An 18,462-nucleotide genomic window follows, 5' to 3' on the forward strand; every position below is an offset into this window, starting at 1 on the left:
TTTCTTCCCATGCCTAGCAGATCATTACGATCGGTGGTTTTAGCTTCCATTAAAGCTCTTTCAACCTTATTCTTATTATATCCACATGCAGTGAATTTCTCACTCATTTCCTTTGCCTGGGACTCAAAGACATTGAGTTCCGTGCAATTTCTCTTTACCCTTTTTAGTTGGCTCATTGGGATTGAGTCAAGCCAGTTGTTATGATGGCAACTGCTAGTTGATATGTATGATCCGGAATCGGTAGGTTTTGAATAGGTTTTTGTGTGTAATTTGCCCTCCTTCACATAAACTGTTATATCTAGAAAATTTACAGTCTCTGTACTTTTTTCAAAAGTCAAGACAATATTCTTGTCATTTGTATTTAATGAGGCACAGAAAGTGTCAAGCATAGCGACATCCCCCCTCCAGAGGAAAAAAATGTTGTCTATGTAGCGGACATGGGACACCAGATTCGCTCCATATGGATTGTTAGTCCAGATGGTATTAAGTTCCCATAGCCCTAGGAACAGATTGGCATAACTAGGAGCGAATCTGGTGCCCATGGCCGTTCCTGTTTTTTGGATAAAAAACTGATCCTGAAAAAGAAAAAAATTGTTGTTGAGAATAAATCTAATGCCTTCTATCAACATCTCCTTGAGGTCATTATTATAGTCTGATCCCTCAAGGAAATGAGTAATCGCCTCTACACCATCATCATGATTGATGATGGTGTAGAGAGAGCCCACATCCGCAGTTACCAGGATGTCTCCTTCCTCCCACTTTATAGATTCCAAAAGTATGAGGAAATCTTTGGTATCCTTTAGGTGGGATTTATTCTGGATTACCAGGGGCTGCAAAAGGTAATCAATGAATCTAGATAGATTTGAGGACAAAGATTGTACGCCCGATATTATCGGTCGTCCGGGAGGGTTTGTGGTGCTTTTATGCACCTTGGGCTCTGTTATGGATGCAATAGGGTTCTATGGGATTAAACATGTCCAAGGAAATATACGCAGTAAAGATCTAGCTTCACAACTTGCAAAATCAGAGATGCACTATATTTTCACTTATGGAACCTTGAATCCCCACGGTTTAAACTGTGATTTTGAATTAAAATGGTTTCTGTAAAAAAATGACATTTTTATTTGCATCTGGTTTTTAAAAATAATGCCTGTGATTGTTCAAGAATATTATCATCTATCTGTGTATTATGAGCACTAACACCTATTTATATACTCTACTAGTCAACTACTATGAAGTCCGTGTAACTATGCCATCAAACTACGTATCCCATGATTCCCCTGAGAACGATCCGACCATGCGTGACGTCACTTCCGGTCACTGCATAGACACGGAACTAATGTGAGGACACAACGGAGGACATAACTAAACCACCGCCACTCGACTTCCGGCGGATCTCCTTATATGGGCACAAGAGTCCCGCAAAGAAACTACATCCCCCACAAGTCTGAGCGGTACCATCTGATCGCGGACGGAAAATAGACTTTAATACCTACAGTACTAAACATTTAGTTTAGATACTGAAAAGTTCTCTGTTCTATTATGTTCACTAGTCATGGTTTCATAATATTGGTAAATTCTTTCTTAGCCATGGGATTCACAATGTCCGGCGGAACTCCTTATATGGGCATGGAGTTTAGCCCTATTTCCTACATTTCCCATAATCCTTACCGGTTTATGTGATTATGGCCCGAATAAAGCTTTTTGGGGTCTCATAATTCACACAACTTATTTGGATTGGTGTTCAATTTATTGAAGGTTTACTCTGTTTGAATATGTATATTTTTGTTGATGTTTTAAAGTAATGGAATTATATAATCAATTAATGATGCGATTTCCTGCTGCTCACTGATTGGATGTTTGTAGTATAAATATCCAGACTCCCCACAGTACAAACAGTTCTTGATAAAGGTCCTGTTAAAGACCGAAACGCGTTGAACAAACAGTACTGTGAGTAGCCTGGGACGACCAGATTTGGATTTATTTCTGAATTTTTATTTTTTTATTTTTGCCATATGTATTTCGACATCTGTTCATAAGAAGAAATGTTTTTGACTTTTTAATGCATTTGGGAAATAAACCCTCCGTTTTAACTAAACAAAGAGGAATCCTTCCCTGTTTTCTTCGTATATCCTATGTGATATAATTTCTTGAGACCGAGGATAAAGATACCCTGATAGGAGTTGAATACCTTCATATCCAGTGAGTTGTGGTACGCATTTTCCTTGGTGGTAGAAAATTTAAAAGATACCTTTATGTATATGTTCCAACTGAAAATTGTGTAAGTTGGGGTACGCATCTGACAGATCAAAAGATTTTAAAGATACCTTTATGTGATTTTTCATCATTTCACTATTGTGAGATTGGGGTACGCTCCTGAAATTTAGTCTTCAACACTCTAAAGAAATTTGCCTGGTTGAAAGATACCTTTATGTGTCTCCACTCACTTGTCTATGTGTGAGTGGGGTACGCCCTTTTATTTCCTAATATTGTGGAAATAATTAATTGGTGAAAAACTGTTCTACACATTTTTGTCTTTAATTCTGTTTTATATGATCATTGGGATCACTATATGACTCCACGAGAGGAGGAAGAAGAAATCAGAGAAACTATCAAGTTCTGACAGAACAAAAGATTTTAAAGATACTTTTATGTGATTTCTCATCATTCCACGATTGTGAGTTTTGGGTACGCTCCTGAAATTTAGTCTTCAACACTCTAAAGAAATTTACTTGGTTGAAAGATACCTTTATGGGTCTCCACTCACTTGTCTCTGTGTGAGTGGGGTACGCCCTTCTATTTCCTAAATTTGTGGAAATAACTATTTGGTGACAAACTGTTCTACACATTTCTGTCTTTATTTCTGTTTTATATGATCATTGGGATCACTATATGACTCTACGAGAGGAGGAAGAAGAAATCAGAGAAACCATCAAGTTGTCATATGAAGGACATACCATCTTCGGATACAGATGTGTCCGCATAAATATTGCCTCAATACTAACATCGGGCACACCTTTTTTAATGAAAATGCATCTTATTTGCATTGCTATGTGACTAGGATGCACAAGCAGCTTCTGCTGATTAAAATGCTATGCAGCATGCCTATATACAGTGTGAGACTGTGGCTGTATCTGCATATGAAATGCTACACACAGAATATAGGCATGCCGCATATCATTTTAATCAGCAAAAGCTGATGATGCCCCTAGGCATATCAAATGCCCTAGACAATTGCCTAGTTTGCCTATGCCTATGGCCGGCTCTGATCCTGCTCTAATCTAGCATCAGTGTTTATGTATTTCTTGTTGCCATGTTACCTCATATCCTGTTTTAATTGGTTACTACAGGATACGTGGAGGAGGTTCTCTCTGTCCCCCCGGACGCAGCATGTGTCAGATAACATTATTTCTGCTGCGGGGTACACTGGGCTCCACAAGGATTAACATCGGGGTGTAGAGTAGGATCTTAATCTGAGGCACCAACAGTCTCAAAGTTTTGACCTTCTTCCCAAGATGCATAGTGCCGCCTCCTATATCACCCCGCCTCCATGCACAGGAGCTCAGTTTGTAGCGGGTGCCTGCAGTAGCAGATCACTTAACAGAGGGCTGCTTCAGGCAGCCTATTCTTAGCTTTAAACTTACAGACAGAAGAGGACTATTCAAAGGGCTGCAGCAGGCTGTGTCTGATCGACGTTTCTGCTACAGCTCCATCACCCCCAGCAGCGCTGTATACTCCCGCGCCGCGGTTGCCGGGTCACTACAGCGGAGGAACCGGCTTCATCCTCTGTCCTCTAGTGAGTCCCACACGCGCCACCGTCTCCCGGATCGCGGGGCCGCTGACAAGGGGGAGGTAAGGGGCTTCTGTGCCGCACTTTGCACCGTGATCCCGCGCGGCCGTAGGAGGCGGGCCGCGCACGAGCTCTGGCGTGGACACAGATTACTGGGCTGCTTGCTCCACTAGCCACCAGGGTGATTATATATGGGCACAGGTCAGGGGTGACGTTGTACCATTACCCCCTGCTTTTGTTATACTGCCCGTACGCCCGGTGGGGATGCCAGCAGGGGGAGCAGGCTGGACCTGAGGCACCTCCCCCCGGCTCCCGGGCGCCATTACTGCAATGTTCCTGCCCTGGAGCTGCTTCCTTCTCCCTCACTCCCGGTCAGCAGCCATTACAAACAGAGCCTTGTTGTTCCTGGGATTGCTGGGGCAAACCCTCCTCTGTGGAACCGCCTGACTGTCAGTGCTGTGCTTCCTACAGGACACTTGAGTATTCTACCTGTCACTGTGACTGTGTTAGTTAAGAAAGAGTGCATACTGTCAGGGTTGTGTGGTACAAATGTCACGATCCGGGTATCTGGACGCCATTACTTACCCTTCAGATGCCTCCTAAGGCTGGCTCAGCATTCCAGGACCGGATCCCGCTGTTTCTGAGTTTCCACATGCAGAATGTCAGAGTGGTGATTTCATCAGCCGCGGCCTCCGCTGTGCCCGCGTGGTTAAATGTGCGCTTGTCAGTCTGGCGTCTCCTGTCTCCTGTGGCCGGCGTCGCCATTACTGTTTCAATTCTCACATGGATTACAAACCAAACTTCCCTCCAAGTGTCTGCATGGGCGCAGCCATCTTGGTTTTTGTCATCTGATCATTTCCACCAATCTGCTGTCTGTATTGTTGATTTGCATAATTGCCTAGCCAACCCCTTCCTTGCTGCAGGTATAAGTAAGCTGTGCCTGAACAAGGAAGGCGTCAGTGCTTTGGTTGTCTAACCTAGTTCCAGTTTGTCTCTCTCCTGTGGTTGTCTTCCAGGTTCCAGCTCCTGTCTCCAGACTTCTGCTATAGAGACCCGCACCAGCATTCCATCTGCGGTGTAGCCTGACTCTCCGATCCATTCTGGACTCACCTGTTTCCAGCTACAGCAATCACCTGCTTCCAGCCGAGCTTCCAGCAGTGTACAACTTCTCTTAAAGGGCCGGTGTCCTTTCTGCAGTTTACCACTCTCCACCGGTATTATTATTTCATCGCTCTCAAGTCAATCACCTGCTTCCAGCCCAGCTTCCAGCAGTGTACAGCTTCCCTTAAAGGGCCGGTGTCCTTTCTGCAGTTTACCACTCTCCACCGGTATTATTATTTCATCGCTCTCAAGTTCGTTTATTATTTAACTGGTTCCAGCCAGTATCCACTCCGTACCAACAACAGTCTGGTTCCAGCCAGTATCCACAGCAGCCGTTTTACCTTCAGCAGCCCAGCCTTTCCTGGAACACCAGCTGGTACGATCCTGGGTTCTCTCCATTGCTACAGTCAGGCCTGGTAAGGACTTTCCAACTAGAAGATTATTAGAACTGTCTCACACTACCAGTGCCTGTGGCCCTTGCCACCCTGTAGTACCCAGGAACTGTATTATTGCCCTGCTGACTTTTATGTTTTCTTATTTTCTGCTGTGTTACGGAGTTTGTCATAATAAACATCATTGACTTTTATCCTGGTTGTCGTGGTCACGCCTTCGGGCAGTTATTCTACATGTTACTTACATGTCTAGGGGTCTGATACAACCTCCCAGGTTCCGTTACATCTCAGCCCCTACAACTGAGGTTGCCTCCCGTCAACTCAGGCCCTCAGTTGTGACAGTAAGCACTGACCTAATGAATCCAGCCGGAGACCAGGATCAAGCGGCCAGGCCGATGCAAGAACTGGCAGCCCGACTTGAACATCAGGAGGCTGCACAGGGCCACATCATCCGCTGTCTCCAGGATCTCTCCACACGGCTGGATGGGATTCAAACGACCCTCCGTGGACCTGGCACGTCCGGTGCGTCCACTACAGTGACACCAGCTGTAACCCCACCCACCTTACCCATTTCCAGTCCACATCTTCATCTTCCAACGCCAGCAAAATTTGATGGATCTCCAAGGTTCTGCAGGGGATTTCTCAATCAATGTGAAATCCACTTTGAGCTTCTACCTGGCAATTTCTTCAGTGACCGTACCAAAATTGCCTATATCATCTCCCTTCTCAGTGGCTCAGCCCTTGACTGGGCATCACCTTTATGGGAGAAGTCTGATCCCCTGCTATCCTCCTATACTGACTTTGTAGCTACATTCAGGCGCATCTTCGACGAGCCAGGCCGGATAACATCTACTTCATCTGAGATTCTTCGTTTACGCCAGGGAACACGTACCGTGGGACAGTATCTTATACAGTTTAAAATCCTGGCATCCGAACTGGCATGGAACGACGAGGCCCTGTATGCTGCATTCTGGCATGGCTTATCAGAACGCATCAAGGATGAGTTAGCTACCAGAGACTTGCCCTCTAAGTTGGATGAGCTAATTTCTCTTTGCACGAAGGTTGATCTACGTTTTAGAGAGAGAGCAACCGAGCGAGGAAGATCATCTACTCCTAAATCTTCTGCTCCTCCTTCTCGTCAACCATCTCCATCCAAGGATGAGCCTATGCAAATTAGTCGTTCCCGTCTATCTCCTGCTGAGCGCCGAAAACGTCTCTCTGAGTCTCTCTGTCTCTACTGTGCAGCTCCGTCGCACACTATCAATGCCTGTCCCAAACGTCCGGGACTCCAGATCCTAGTTCGCCAAGGAGAGGGCCGGCTAGGAGTGATGATCTCCTCTCCATCTCCTCATGACTGTAACCTCCCAGTGTCGCTCCAAATTGCTCAACGTTACAGGAACGTCATTGCCCTCCTTGATTCCGGAGCAGCTGGGAATTTCATAACCGAAGCTTATGTTAAACGGTGGTCCCTACCCACCGAGAGACTGTCCTCGTCCATCTCTTTGACTGCCGTGGATGGCAGCAAGATTTTTGACGCAGTCATTTCCTTAAGGACTCTTCCAGTTCGTCTGAGAGTGGGAGTTCTTCATTCTGAGTATATTTCTTTTTTAGTGATTCCAAGAGCCACACATCCAGTGGTTTTAGGCCTTCCATGGCTCCGTCTCCACAACCCATCAATTGACTGGACGACTACGCAAATACTGGCATGGGGTCCCTCCTGTGCTGGGACTTGTTTAGCCAAAGTTCTTCCTGTTTGTTCTTCCTTCCCCAGGTCAACTGATGTTCCGCCTCCTCCATATCAAGACTTCACGGATGTGTTCAGTAAAGCCTCTGCTGATATCCTTCCTCCTCATAGAGAATGGGACTGCCCAATCGACCTCATTCCAGGGAAGGTTCCACCGCGAGGCCGAACTTATCCGTTGTCTCTGCCCGAGACACACTCCATGGAAGAGTACATCAAAGAGAACCTGGCGAAGGGTTTCATCCGACCATCTTCTTCTCCAGCCGGCGCAGGCTTCTTCTTCGTTAAGAAGAAAGACGGTGGTCTGCGTCCGTGCATCGACTACAGGGGTCTGAACGACATTACCGTCAAGAACCGATACCCTTTACCCCTGATTACTGAGCTCTTTGATAGAGTTAGTGGTGCAACCATTTTCACAAAGCTGGACTTGAGGGGTGCCTACAATCTCATCCGAATCCGTGAGGGTGACGAGTGGAAGACCGCCTTTAACACCCGTGACGGACATTATGAGTACCTCGTCATGCCCTTCGGATTGAGCAACGCTCCAGCAGTCTTCCAGCACTTCGTGAATGAGATCTTCAGGGACATCTTGTACCGCCATGTCGTGGTTTATCTAGACGACATCCTCATCTTTGCTAATAATCTCGAAGATCATCGTTTCTGGGTAAAAGAGGTTCTTTCCCGTCTCCGTGTCAATCACCTCTATTGTAAATTGGAGAAGTGTGTGTTTGAAGTTAAAACCATTCCGTTTCTAGGTTACATTGTGTCCGGTTCCGGACTAGAGATGGATCCTGAGAAACTCCAAGCAATCCAGAATTGGCCTATACCCTTAAGCCTCAAAGGGGTCCAGAGGTTCTTAGGGTTCGCCAATTATTATAGAAAATTTATACGAGACTTTTCCACCATTGTGGCGCCTATCACTGCATTAACCAAGAAAGGTGCTAATCCGTCCAAGTGGTCCGAGGAAGCTACACAGGCCTTTCACCTTCTGAAGCAACGGTTCATCTCTGCACCAGTTCTGAAACAGCCTGACACCGACTCTCCTTTTATCTTAGAGGTAGATGCCTCCTCCGTTGGAGTAGGAGCAGTGTTATCCCAGAAGGCCAAAGATGGACATCTACATCCTTGCAGTTTCTTCTCCCGGAAGTTCTCCCCAGCTGAGCGCAACTATGCCATTGGCGATCAGGAGTTGCTAGCCATCAAGCTCGCTCTGGAGGAGTGGAGATACCTGTTGGAGGGAGCTTCCCACTCAATCACCATACTTACCGACCACAAAAATCTTTTATATCTCAAAGGCGCACAATGTCTCAACCCTCGTCAGGCCAGATGGGCACTTTTCTTTTCCAGATTTGACTTTAAACTCCAGTTCTGTCCGGGTTCTCAGAATCGTAAGGCCGATGCCCTTTCCCGCTCATGGGAGCAAGAAAATGAGTCCGAGTCTGCAGACAAGCATCCTATTATTAATCCGTTGGCATTCTCCACGGTAGGGATGGACTCTACGCCTCCACCAGGGAAAAGTTTTGTTAAGCCAGTTCTAAGGAAGAAGCTCATGCATTGGGCCCATGCTTCCCGTTTTGCTGGACATACAGGCATTCAGAAAACCCTTGAATTTATTTCTAGGTCCTACTGGTGGCCAACTCTGAAAAAGGACGTTATGGAATTTATTGCCTCCTGCCCAAAGTGTGCCCAACACAAAGTCTCCCGCCAGTCGCCTGCGGGGCAACTGGTTCCATTATCTGTTCCCCGTCGACCATGGACCCATTTGTCGATGGACTTTGTTTCCGATCTACCTATCTGCAACAAGTTTAATACCATCTGGGTGGTAGTTGACCGGTTCACCAAGATGGCACATTTCATCCCTCTCACCGGTCTTCCGTCAGCTTCCAAGTTGGCTCAAGTGTTTATACAAGAGATCTTCCGACTTCACGGTCTTCCTGAAGAGATCATCTCGGATCGTGGAGTACAATTTGTAGCCAAATTTTGGCGAAGTTTGTGTCAAGCCCTCCAAGTCAAGTTAAAGTTTTCCACGGCTTACCATCCTCAGACCAATGGTCAAACCGAGAGGGTGAATCAGGACTTGGAGGCCTTCCTCCGTATATATGTGTCTTCCTCTCAAGATGACTGGGTTCAACTCCTTCCTTGGGCCGAGTTCAGCCACAACAATCAATACCATTCCTCATCTTCTTCTACACCATTCTTCATTAATTATGGATTCCACCCTAAAGTCCCAGAATTCCAACCGCTTCCCGCAACTTCTGTTCCAGCAGTGGATGTCACCTTGCGTCAGTTTTCAAATAACTGGAAGAACGTCCGCGCAGCCCTGCTTAAAGCCTCATTCAGGTATAAAAAGTTTGCCGATAGGAAGCGTAGAGCGGTTCCTGCTCTCAAGGTGGGTGATCGTGTGTGGTTGTCCACGAAGAATTTGAGGTTGAGAGTTCCCAGCATGAAATTTGCACCTCGCTACATCGGACCCTTCAAGATTGAACAAGTCATCAATCCTGTTGCCTACAGGTTACAGTTACCATCCTTCTTGAAAATACCCAGGACATTTCATGTTTCTTTGTTGAAACCGCTGATCCTGAATCGGTTTCATTCCGCACTTCCTCCAGCTCCCAAAGTTCAGACTCAACGGGGAGTCGAGTACGAGGTGGCCAAGATTTTGGACTCACGTTTCCGTTACGGTCAGTTACAATACCTCATTGACTGGAAGGGCTATGGTCCTGAAGAACGCTCTTGGACCAATGCCTCAGACGTCCATGCTCCTGCCTTGGTCCGAAATTTCCACGCAAAGTTTCCTTTAAAGCCTAAGAAGTGTCCTGGGGCCACTCCTAAAGGGGGGGGTGCTGTCACGATCCGGGTATCTGGACGCCATTACTTACCCTTCAGATGCCTCCTAAGGCTGGCTCAGCATTCCAGGACCGGATCCCGCTGTTTCTGAGTTTCCACATGCAGAATGTCAGAGTGGTGATTTCATCAGCCGCGGCCTCCGCTGTGCCCGCGTGGTTAAATGTGCGCTTGTCAGTCTGGCGTCTCCTGTCTCCTGTGGCCGGCGTCGCCATTACTGTTTCAATTCTCACATGGATTACAAACCAAACTTCCCTCCAAGTGTCTGCATGGGCGCAGCCATCTTGGTTTTTGTCATCTGATCATTTCCACCAATCTGCTGTCTGTATTGTTGATTTGCATAATTGCCTAGCCAACCCCTTCCTTGCTGCAGGTATAAGTAAGCTGTGCCTGAACAAGGAAGGCGTCAGTGCTTTGGTTGTCTAACCTAGTTCCAGTTTGTCTCTCTCCTGTGGTTGTCTTCCAGGTTCCAGCTCCTGTCTCCAGACTTCTGCTATAGAGACCCGCACCAGCATTCCATCTGCGGTGTAGCCTGACTCTCCGATCCATTCTGGACTCACCTGTTTCCAGCTACAGCAATCACCTGCTTCCAGCCGAGCTTCCAGCAGTGTACAACTTCTCTTAAAGGGCCGGTGTCCTTTCTGCAGTTTACCACTCTCCACCGGTATTATTATTTCATCGCTCTCAAGTCAATCACCTGCTTCCAGCCCAGCTTCCAGCAGTGTACAGCTTCCCTTAAAGGGCCGGTGTCCTTTCTGCAGTTTACCACTCTCCACCGGTATTATTATTTCATCGCTCTCAAGTTCGTTTATTATTTAACTGGTTCCAGCCAGTATCCACTCCGTACCAACAACAGTCTGGTTCCAGCCAGTATCCACAGCAGCCGTTTTACCTTCAGCAGCCCAGCCTTTCCTGGAACACCAGCTGGTACGATCCTGGGTTCTCTCCATTGCTACAGTCAGGCCTGGTAAGGACTTTCCAACTAGAAGATTATTAGAACTGTCTCACACTACCAGTGCCTGTGGCCCTTGCCACCCTGTAGTACCCAGGAACTGTATTATTGCCCTGCTGACTTTTATGTTTTCTTATTTTCTGCTGTGTTACGGAGTTTGTCATAATAAACATCATTGACTTTTATCCTGGTTGTCGTGGTCACGCCTTCGGGCAGTTATTCTACATGTTACTTACATGTCTAGGGGTCTGATACAACCTCCCAGGTTCCGTTACATCTCAGCCCCTACAACTGAGGTTGCCTCCCGTCAACTCAGGCCCTCAGTTGTGACAACAAACACCCTGTGATATACATCCAGTGCCTACTGCGTTTGTTATATCTATTGTTATCACATATAGCCATACTGGGGGTCATTCCGAGTTGTTCGCTCGCTAGCAGATTTTAGCAGCATTGCACACGCTAGGCCGCCGCCCTCTGGGAGTGTATTTTAGCTTAGCAGAATTGCGAACGAAAGATTAGCAGAATTGCGAATAGAAAATTCTTAGCAGTTTCTGAGTAGCTCGAGACTTACTCCTACACTGCGATCAGCTCAGGCCGTTTCGTTCCTGGTTTGACATCACAAACACGCCCTGTGTTCGGTCAGCCACTCCCCCGTTTCTCCAGACACTCCCACAATTTATCCTGGAACGCCTGCGTTTTTCCACACACTCCCAGAAAACGGCCAGTTTCCGCCCAGAAACACGCGCTTCCTGTCAATCACACTCCGATCACTTCAACGATGGAAATTCTTCGGTCGGATGTGAGTAAATCTACTAAGTTTTGTGCTAAAATACTTAACGCATGCGCACTGCGTACCATGCGCATGCGCATTTTCGCCTTAATCGCTCCGTTGCGAAAATCGGCAACGAGCTAACAACTCGGAATGACCCCCACTGAGTATAACTTTGTATTGCTAGTCCAGTGCAGTTGTGGTACATAATTTCTGCATGGTACGCTTGTGACTATATACGTGTGTGTGCATGTAGCTGCTGCGTGGTTACCTTGTTAAAGGGTATTTCACTCAGAGGGCTATTCCTATATTGCTATACCTGAGGAGGCCAAGTGTTTCAGGTTTTTCTTTCTGTTTAATATAGGATTGTATCACAAGATATACTAACGGTGTATTTTTACTTGTGATTTATAGTCACCATATAATCTACAGTATATCTCTTGAACTCATGGCCTGTGCTACTTAGGCTACTTTGCTGAGAGTTCTTGATAGGTATAGGGCTGCTACACTTAGTACCTGGTTGCCCAATATTGTGCACATAGTTATGTCTGCTACACGTGGCAATGACGCTGGGGCTTCTTGCACACTGCGTGGTAGTGAGGTCGCAGACGTGATGGAGGAAAATATGGCAGCTGAGAGTTCTGGTTCAGGGGGTTCCTTACACCCCAGTGAGTCGGTAGCACCTGGGGCTTCACAGGGCCCACCTTGGGCTACAATTTCCACACTGTTAAACACGCTTGTAACTAAACTGGCACCCACTGTGGGACCACCTATGCCGATACAGCGGTTTATGGTCCCTGCTATTAATGCGCCATGGGCAGATCAAATCCCCACTCAGTTACAGCATTTGAACCGATCACTGAGCCTGCCTAAGACTAAGTCGTCTTCTAAACAGGCCATTACCTCCTCCCAATCCACTGCTATCCCAGACACTTCCTCTGAGGAGGACGGTGCATATACTGCTCCCACAGACACTGACGCAGATGTTTCTGATGGGGCAGGGAAATCATTGGTCGATGTCCCGGATGTGATTGAAGCAATTAGGCTCATTCTTCAGGTGTCGGATGTTCCTGAGCCTGAGGCTGCCCGTTAAAAGCCGGATAGGTTTAAACGTAAGAAGGGTTTAAACAAGTTTTACCTCATTCTCAACTCCTGGCCGACATACGTCAGGATTCATGGGATAATCCGGGAACAGAATTCACACCCCATAAGAGACTGTTGGCTCGCTATCCTCTCTCTGCGGAGCTTTGTAAAACAAAAAACAAAAAAAATTGGGAAACTCCTCCCCCTGTAGATTTTCATGTGGCGCGTATGGTAGTTTCCTCTGCTCTGCCAGTAACTATTGTCACCTCTCTGAAGGAACTGACGGACAGACGTGTGGAGGGTTGTTTGAAAGCGATTTACACCATACCGGGGGCTGTGCATAGGTCAACCATTGCAGTGACTTGGGCTGCTGAAGATGTTGATGCGTGGGCTCAGAAGCTAGAGGCGGAGTAGCCTTCCAACGCATCTGAGCATGCTCAACAATGTCTCTCGTATATTACCACGGCTTCTCTGTACCTTAAGGAGGCGGCCTCCGATGCAGGGGTGCTGGTGGCCAAGCTACTATTACGTCCGTCTTGGCCAGACGTATCCTTTGGTGGAGATCCTGGTCGGTGGATATGGATTGCAAGAAAACCCTGGAGGTGCTTCCTTTCAAGGGAGACATTCTCTTTGGAGAAGTCCTCAATAAGATTGTGGCTGATCTGGCTACTGCTAAAACAGCTTGCCTACCTAGTACGGCTCCTTCCGCACAGAAGGCTAAAAGTACTTTCCCTCGGCCCTTTCGTACTCCAGGAAAAGCAAAAGGTCAGGCATACCCAAAGCAAACTCATGCTTTCAGACCTGCCAAGCCCAGACCGTAGCGTGACTGAGCCGCCCGTCGGCCAGCTTCCAAAACTGACAAGCCTGCCGCATGACAGGGCGAGCCTCCCTCTGGGGGATCCCAGGGTGGGGGGCCGACTTCTAGGTTTTGCCCAGGAATGGTTGATGACCACTTCAGATACCTGGGTAAGGGAAGTCGTCGCTCGAGGTTACACCATACCCTTCAATAATCGTCCCCCTCATCGATTTTGCCTGACAGATGTGCCTACGGATCCAGCAAAAGCAAACACTTTGGACTCGGTGGTACATTCCCTCCAGACCACAGGAGTGGTAGTACTGGTGCCTCTAGCTCAGAGAGGCGAGGGGTACTAGTCACAGCTGTTCCTAGTTCCGAAACCGAATGGGTCCTCTCCAAGTTCGTATGGAAACACTGCGCTCTATTGTTCTGGCCATGGAGCCTGGGGACTATATGGTATACCTGGACAAACAGGATGCCTACCTACATATTCCTATTGCGGTATCTCATCGGCAGAACCTGAGGTGTGTGGTGGGCAACCTTCATTACCAATTTTGGGTGTTACCATTTGGTTTGGCAACGGCTACCCTAGTTTTCGCCAAAGTAATGGTGGTCATGATGGCTACACTCCGCCGTCAAGGGGTCAGGATCCTACCGTACTTGGATGATTTGTTGTTCCTGGCAAATTCCCCAGAAATTCTCCTGTGTCATCTTGATCTGACGGTCCAGTACATGAAAGCCCACGGGTGGCTGATCAACTGGAAGAAATCCTCCCTGGTTCCTGCTCGGAGCATGTTGCACCTGGGGGCGTTATTGGACACTCACAACCAACGGTTGTCCCTGTCTCAGGAGAAAGTCCTGAAGCTTCAGGACAGGATTCGATGCTTCCTATCTCGTCCGCAAATGTCGATACATTCGGCAATGCAAGTGTTAGGTCTCATGGTGTCGGCTTTCGACATGGTGGAGTATGCTCAGTTCCACTCTCGCCCTCTGCAGAAGTTAATTCTGGCCAAGTGGGTCGGCCTGCCTCACCGGATCAGATTTAACATGATCTCATTGTCTCCGGAGGTCCGCCTGTCACTGAGCTGGTGGCTGCAGGACCAATAATTGAGCAGGGGACGTCCCTTCTGGATATCCGAATGGGACTTTCCGACAATGGATGCCAGTCTGAGAGGTTGGGGCGTGGTGTTGGAACAACACTCTCTTCAAGGTTGGTGGACCAAGGAGGAGTCTCTACTCCCGATAAATATTCTCGAACTGCGGAAAGTGTTCAATGCGTTGATAATGGCCCAGCATCTAATACAGAACAGACCTGTTCAAGTACAATCGGACAATGCCACCACGGTGGCGTACATCAATCATCAAGGCAGCACTCGAAGCCGCATGGCAATGAGGGAAGTATCACGGATTCTTCAGTGGGCAGATGCCGTCTGCCGGCCATATCCGCAGTGTTCATTCCGGGTGTCCTGCACTGGGAAGCATACTATCTCAGTCGTCAGGACGTACACGCAGGAGAGTGGAGCCTCCATCCGGAGGTGTTTCAACTTATCGTGGACATGTGGGGCCTTCCAGATGTGGATCTGATGGTGTCTCGACACAATCACAAGGTTCCGGTCTTCGGAGCAAGGACAAGGGATCCTCAAGCTGCGTTCGTGGACGCTCTGGCATTCCATGGAACTTTTGGCTGCTGTACGTGTTCCCTCCAGTGTCACTCCTGCCCAGAGTAATACGGAAGTTCAAGCAAGAAGGTAGAAACCTGCTTCTGGTCGCTCCAGTGTGGCCCAGACGGCACTGGTTCTCCGATCTACTGGGTCTCTCGTGGGATCGTCCCCTTCTACTTCTACAACGACCAGATCTCCTTGTTCAGGGCCCTTGTGTTTGGCCCATCTGGCTTTGATGGCATTGCCCTTGAGGCTTCCGTCCTGAGGGCTAGGGGTTTTTCTGAGGCGGTCGTTCATACTATATTGAAGGCCCGTAAGCCGACTTCTGCTCGGATCTACCATAGGGTCTGGAATGCATACTTTACTTGGTGTGCGTCTCACAATCATGACGTTTTCAAGTTTAGTACGGCCAAACTGTTGGCCTTTCTAAAACAAGTCCTGGACTTAGGCCTGCGTCTGGCCTCCTTCAAGGTTCACATTTCTGCCTTGTCGGTTTGGTTTCAGAGAAAGATTGCCACCCTACCTGATGTCCATAAATTCACTCAGGGTGTGTTGAGGATTCAGCCTCTTTATGTGCCACCTGTGGCCCCTTGGGACTAGTCGGTGGTTTTGGAGTCCTTGCAAGTGTCTCCCTTTGAGCCTCTTGCCTCTGCTGACCTTACGTGGCTTTCCCATAAGGTCCTGTTATTACTGGCTATTGCTTCAGCTAGAAGGGTCTCGGACTTGGATGTCTTATCCTGCAAGTCTCCCTATTTGATTTTTCACGTGACTGGGCGGTTCTTCAAACACGACCGTGTTATTTGCCCAAGGTGGTGTCTTCCTTCCACCTTAACCAGAAGATTATGGGTCCGGCCTTTAATTTTCCTGACTTTTCTCCCAAAGAACTGTCTTTGGATGTAGTACCTATGTAAAGAGATCTTCCTCCGTTAGGAAATCTGATTCTCTTTTTGTATTGTTTTGTTTTCACAAATGTGGCTGGCCTGCTTACAAGTAGACTTTGGCCAGATGGATTAGAATGGTGATTGCACATGGTTATGTACAGGCTGGTCGTCCGGTTCCTGCTACCATTAAAAGCCCATTTTACTCGGTCGGTTGGACCTTCTTGGGCGGCCCCCCATGGTGCGACCCTTGAACATTTGTGCAAGGCAGCTTTGTGGTCCTCGGGGACAACATTCATTAGGTTTTATGCATTCTATACGGCCATGTCCCAGGATGTTTCCTTTGGACGCCGGGTTCTTGTGCCCGCTACAATGCGTCCCCTCCCATAAGGAACTGCTTTAGGACATCCCCGATGTTAATCCTTGTGGAGCCCAGTGTACCCGCAGCTGAAAACGAGATTTATGGTAAGAACTTACCGTTGTTAAATCTCTTTCTGCGAGGTTCACTGGGCTCCACAAGGCGCCAATCCTGACTCACTTAGCTTCTTTGGGTTGGTATTGGCATAGCCGCTGACACCCTCTCCTGGGGTGAGTGTGTGGTGTAATTAGCTACGAGCAATTGTCGTCTCTGGTACCTGCTACTGCTTTGGGCTGGTTAACGAAACTGAACTCCTGTGCATGTAGGCCGGGTGATATAGGAGGCGGCACTATGCATCTTGGGAAGAAGGTCAAAGCTTTTAGCCTGTTAGTGCTTCGGATTAAGATCCTACTCCACACCCCGATGTTAATCCTTGTGGAGCCCAGTGTACCTCGCAGAAAGAGATTTAACAACGTAAGTTCTTACCATAAATCTCATTTTTGATGCGCTGGAGCGCGTGGTGGGCGGCGACATGGACGGTTCCTAGGGTATATGAGGTGAGTGTTTGTATGTCTGTCTTGACTTGCACCCTGACGAAAATGCCGCTGTCTGAGCATTGAAACGTTGGTTAACTCATACCTGCCTGGTCTGTTTATTTCGAGTGCCGCCGTTTATGGACATTGCATTACGCTGTACACATTGGTACAGCCTGAATTGGAGGGCACCGCTTTTTTGTTTGTTTAACCAGATGTTTTAAACTTTGAGTAGTGCCGCTTTACAAGAATATATATATATATATATATATATATATATACACACACACATATACATATATATCTATTGCAATATATATCTCACCAAATATCTTGTTTCCGAATGATATGTCAGTGTGAGGTGGTATTGATTTATGCCAGGAGTGCTTGCTACATTGCTGGGATATAAATGTATGTACTGTATATACATACCTCCCAACATGACCCTCTCCAGGAGGGACACAATGCTCTGCTCCTGGACTTTTCTCTTAATTTATGATTGCCAGCACCTGTGCTGAAACACCTTTCTTGTCCATGAACCTGTTCAAAACAGGTGCAGACAATCATACATTAAGAGAAAAGTCCAGAAGCAGAGCATTCTGTCCATCCTGGAGAGGGTCATGTTGGGTGGTGTGTGTATATATATATATATATATATATATATATATATACTGCTGTTTCTTAATATGGATAGCACTTCCAGTTCCAGCTATACACCAACTCACGGCATCACCTAGTCTCTCCAAACCCACTCCCGGCTCTGTCCCTGAATGATGACGTCACTGCACCTGTATTTCCGTGGTACAGAGATGCCACGGAATGAGTTAAAATAGTAGTGCTATCCATATACAGCCTTGTGCACCCTGATATGCCAGTTGGTATATTGTACAATGTAGGTGCAAATTTTAGTAAATATACTAAACCAGTCACAGTGGTTCTCAAACTCGGTCCTCAGGACCTCACACAGTGCATGTTTTGCAGGTCACCCAGCAGGTGTACCAGAGTCGGATTAAGGCTCTGGGGGGCCCGGGGCACTTCAGAGAGCGAGGCCCCTAATTAAAAGGCAGGCAGCTGAGATATATATATATATATATATATATATATATATATATATATATATAATATATATATATATATATAAATATAAACACACACACACACACGTATACTATACACACATACACATATAAATGCAAATACATATATACACACACGCATATACAGTATGTTTACATATACTGTATATGCACACACAGATATATAAACAGATACAGATAGATAGATATATATATATAGTAAAGGTGTGAAATAGAGAAGAGTCGTGGCGCCAACCGATACAAGCTGCAACTCGACTGGTCAAGGGGGTAGCCCCAATCCCCAAACAGAAATGTAACACGGTGAAGTTTAACCAGAAGATGTGCGCTAATCGGGACAATTAATAATCAAAAAATGGTACTTCCCTTATGTAACCTCTTTCGTGGGTTTTAACATGAGATTCCAATGTCATGGATCCATATGTGGAAAAGAAAATTGAAATATATAGTGTAGTATGTTCACAATAAAA

The 18,462-nt window shown here is 47.0% G+C and overlaps 1 protein-coding gene across 1 annotated transcript in view; it reads left to right on the top strand.

Annotated features, from left to right (window-relative positions):
• LOC135046821 (phospholipid-transporting ATPase IK-like) overlaps window positions 1–18,462 on the top strand; it is a 1,701,102-nt gene that overhangs the window by 295,179 nt on the left and 1,387,461 nt on the right. The gene's annotated exons all lie outside the window — the stretch shown is intronic.

The sequence above is a fragment of the Pseudophryne corroboree genome, chromosome 1, assembly GCF_028390025.1.
Source record: "Pseudophryne corroboree isolate aPseCor3 chromosome 1, aPseCor3.hap2, whole genome shotgun sequence".
In the NCBI taxonomy this organism is placed as follows: domain Eukaryota; kingdom Metazoa; phylum Chordata; class Amphibia; order Anura; family Myobatrachidae; genus Pseudophryne; species Pseudophryne corroboree.